This window comes from Oncorhynchus gorbuscha, unplaced genomic scaffold, assembly GCF_021184085.1.
Source record: "Oncorhynchus gorbuscha isolate QuinsamMale2020 ecotype Even-year unplaced genomic scaffold, OgorEven_v1.0 Un_scaffold_3624, whole genome shotgun sequence".
NCBI lineage: Eukaryota > Metazoa > Chordata > Actinopteri > Salmoniformes > Salmonidae > Oncorhynchus > Oncorhynchus gorbuscha.
Window position 1 is genome coordinate 1 of NW_025747822.1, and position 5000 is coordinate 5000.

Genomic DNA, 5000 nt, shown 5'->3' on the forward strand with positions numbered 1-5000 from the left:
GCAGAGGTAAAAACATGCTGCATGCCACTGAGGGAGCAGAGGTAAAAACATGCTGCATGCCACTGAGGGAGCAGAGGTAAAAACATGCTGCCACTGAGGGAGCAGAGGTAAAAACATGCTGCATGCCACTGAGGGAGCAGAGGTAAAAACATGCTGCATGCCACTGAGGGAGCAGAGGTAAAAACATGCTGCCACTGAGGGAGCAGAGGTAAAAACATGCTGCATGCCACTGAGGAGCAGAGGTAAAACATGCTGCATGCCACTGAGGGAGCAGAGGTAAAAACATGCCACTGAGGGAGCAGAGGTAAAAACATGCTGCATGCCACTGAGGGAGCAGAGGTAAAAACATGCTGCATGCCACTGAGGGAGCAGAGGTAAAAACATGCTGCATGCCACTGAGGGAGCAGAGGTAAAAACATGCTGCATGCCACTGAGGGAGCAGAGGTAAAAACATGCTGCATGCCACTGAGGGAGCCACTGCCACTGAGGAGCAGAGGTAAAAACATGCTGCATGCCACTGAGAGGTAAAAACATGCTGCATGCAGAGGAGTAAAAACATGCTGCATGCCACTGAGGGAGCAGAGGTAAAACATGCTGCATGCCACTGAGGGAGCAGAGGTAAAAACATGCTGCATGCCACTGAGGAGCAGAAAAACATGCTGCCACTGCATGCTGCCACTGAGGGAGCAGAGGTAAAAACATGCTGCATGCCACTGAGGGAGCAGAGGTAAAAACATGCTGCCACTGAGGGAGCAGAGGTAAAAACATGCTGCATGCCACTGAGGGAGCAGAGGTAAAAACATGCTGCATGCCACTGAGGGAGCAGAGGTAAAAACATGCTGCATGCCACTGAGGGAGCAGAGGTAAAAACATGCTGCATGCCACTGAGGGAGCAGAGGTAAAAACATGCTGCATGCCACTGAGGGAGCAGAGGTAAAAACATGCTGCATGCCACTGAGGGAGCAGAGGTAAAAACATGCTGCCACTGAGGGAGCAGAGGTAAAAACATGCTGCCACTGAGGGAGCAGAGGTAAAAACATGCTGCCACTGAGGGAGCAGAGGTAAAAACATGCTGCATGCCACTGAGGGAGCAGAGGTAAAAACATGCTGCATGCCACTGAGGGAGCAGAGGTAAAAACATGCTGTCACTGAGGGAGCAGAGGTAAAAACATGCTGCATGCCACTGAGGGAGCAGAGGTAAAAACATGCTGCCGCTGAGGGAGCGTCCACAGACAATCAGTTCAGACTGACTATAGAAACTCAGATTGAGCTGTTGCTATAAAGCCGTGAAGCAGCCGTTCAATAAACACTGTGGAAATACAAAAACAATATTGAAACCAAATACAAACCAGACTTAACAATAACAGCAGAATTATTTTCCTGCATAACAGGCATCAATAATTCACTAGCCAAACAGAGGAGCACCGACCAGTCACAGAGGGGAGCTCTGTAAAGGACGTCACACTGCTCCATTAGCCATTACAGCTTCCTCCTGAAGCGTCTTACCAGTTGGCGCCAAGTGAAAAAGCTAACTATTCACTGACGTAAGTGGAGACACCTCAGACTGAGGAATACGTTTCACAAATCCCCATGTTAGAACAGCTGTAGTGCAGAGTTAAGGGAAAAGACTACCATGTGGGATGCAGACATTGTATGTAGACATGGAGGGCTAGAAGGACTGAGGGGAAGGAAGGAGACAATGACACAGAGAAGGAAATCACGAGAAAGAGACAATATGCAAGTTATAATATATTTGCTAAGATGTAGAGCCTAATGTTGTGTGCACGACCAGGGTCTGATTGGTGTGCCGAGATATGCCACAGATGTTTAATTGATTCTGGGGAGGGAGGGAGAGATGGGGAGAGAGAGAGAGGATATTCCCATGAAGTCCTTCCCTGGTGTAAAATCCAGTGAATCAGTGGTCAGTGCTAAAATGGGAAGAGAACAAGGGAGAAAGAGGCAGGCAGCATTATTGAATCAACTATGCGTTTAGAACTAGTAAGCTGTTGATTGTAATTGATAATCACTGGAATTAGTTATTGTCCCCTAGCTACCAGCAGTGAACATTATGTAGGGTATTTGAAATGTTGCTCGCCTGCCAAGAACCTTTGTTAGCAGCGACTAATGAAAAGAAAATGGGGATGGGGAAAAGGCAGTATTCTAAAACAGGCCATCATTCCTTATATCATTGTGAGGTGGTGGTACGGCATGGTGTCTCTGTGGTACGGCATGGTGTCTCTGTGGTACGGCATGGTGAATCAACAGTGCTGTCTTGTGGCAGCTGCTAGTACTGCTGATGCTGGTGACGTGTTGGAAACAAAATAATCAAAGACATTTATGTAATAGTGATGTTAAGATTGAAGTAGTAAGAGCTGTATATAGATATATATAGTGATGGTTCTGAGATACATTGGTTCTCAGGTACTGTACACTTCTATGCAGTTCGGTATAATGTAATGCCATTTCAGCTACTTTTGTACACTTCAGTATTCCATCCAGGTCTATAATGGATGTCCATAGGACCAAGATATGTAGGCTACTGTCAGTTATCCTCACTGGGGATTCTAGTTTATTCTATTCTATACTGTAAATTATCCTCACTGGGGCTTCTAGTCTATTCTATTCTATACTGTGAGTTATCCTCACTGGAGCTTCTAGTCTATTCTATACTGTAAATTATCCTCACTGGGGATTCTAGTTTATTCTATTCTATACTGTCAGTTATCTTCACTGGGGGCTTCTAGTCTATTTTATACTGTCAATTATCCTCACTGGGGATTCTAGTTTATTCTATTCTATACTGTCAATTATCCTCACTGGGGCTTCTAGTCTATTCTATACTGTCAATTATCCTCACTGTGGCTTCTAGTCTATTCTTTGCTATACTGTCAGTTATCCTTACTGGGGCTTCTAGTCTATTCTATAATATATTGTCAATTATCCTCACTGGGGCTTCTAGTCTATTCTATTCTATACTGTCAATTATCCTCACTGGGGCTTCTAGTCTATTCTATACTGTCAATTATCCTCACTGAGGCTTCTAGTCTATTCTATACTGTCAATTATCCTCACTGTGGCTTCTAATCTATTCCATTCTATACTGTCAGTTATCATTATTGGGGTTTCCTAATCTATTATATTGTATACTGTCAGTTATCCCCACCAGGTTTTCCTAGTCTGTTCTATTCTATACTGTCAGTTATCCTCACTGGGGGTTCCTAGTCTAGTCTATTCTTGTCTATTCTATTCTTATACCCTGTGCCATTATATTAGATTACTCTTTATCGGTGAGCAATTGTAATGTTGTCGCATTTATGCCTCATATTTGTTGGTGAGTAACAGAACTATATGTCCCTTGATGGTGAGTAACATAACTATATGTCCCTTGATGATGAGTAACAGAACTATATTTGTCTTGATGGTGAGTAACAGAACTATATTTGTCTTGATGGTGAGTAACAGAACTATATGTCCCTTGATGGTGAGTAACAGAACTATATGTTTGTTGATGGTGAGTAACAGAACTATATGTCCCTTGATGGTGAGTAACAGAACTATATGTCCCTTGATGGTGAGTAACAGAACTATATTTGTTGATGGTGAGTAACAGACTATATGTCCTTGATGGTGAGTAACAGAACTATATTTGTCTTGATGGTGAGTAACAGAACTATATTTGTCTTGATGGTGAGTAACAGGACTCTATGTCCTATGATGGTGAGTAACAGAACTACGTATTTGTCTTGATGGTGAGTAACAGAACTATATGTCCCTTGATGGTGAGTAACAGGAACTATATAACTACGTGTTTGTTGATGGTGAGTAACATAACTATATGTCCCTTGATGGTGAGTAACAGAACTATATGTTTGTTGATGGTGAGTAACAGAACTATATGTCCCTTGATGGTGAGTAACAGAACTATATGTTTGTTGATGGTGAGTAACATAACTATATGTCCCTTGATGGTGAGTAACAGAACTATATGTTTGTCTTGATGGTGAGTAACAGGACTCTATGTTTATGATGGTGAGTAACAGAACTATATTTGTCTTGATGGTGAGTAACAGAACTATATTTGTCTTGATGGTGAGTAACAGAACTATATTTGTCTTGATGGTGAGTAACAGAACTATATGTTTGTTGATGGTGAGTAACAGAACTGTATGTCCCTTGATGAGTAACAGAACTATATGTCCCTTGATGGTGAGTAACAGAACTATGTTTGTTGATGGTGAGTAACAGAACTATATGTTCCTTGATGGTGAGTAACAGAACTGTATGTCCCTTGATGGTGAGTAACAGAACTATATGTTCCTTGATGGTGAGTAACAGAACTATATGTTTGTTGATGGTGAGTAACAGAACTATATGTTTGTTGATGGTGAGTAACAGAACTATATGTTTGTTGATGGTGAGTAACAGAACTATATGTTTGTTGATGGTGAGTAACAGAACTATATGTTTGTTGATGGTGAGTAACAGAACTATATGTTTGTTGATGGTGAGTAACAGAACTATATGTCCCTTGATGGTGAGTAACAGAACTATATGTCCCTTGATGGTGAGTAACAGAACTATATGTTTGTTGATGGTGAGTAACAGAACTATATGTTTGTTGATGGTGAGTAACAGAACTATATGTTTGTTGATGGTGAGTAACAGAACTATATGTTTGTTGATGGTGAGTAACAGAACTATATGTCCCTTGATGGTGAGTAACAGAACTATATGTTTGTTGATGGTGAGAAACAGAAATATGTTTGATGATGAGCAACAGAACTATATTTTCTTGATTATGAGTAACAAAACTATATGTTCCTTGATGGTGAGTAACAGAACTATATTTGTCTTGATGGTGAGTAACAGAACTATATGTTTGTTGATGGTGAGTAACAGAACTATATGTTCCTTGATGGTGAGTAACAGAACTATATTTATCTTGATGGTGAGTAACAAAACTATATGTTCCTTGATGGTGAGTAACAGAACTATATGTC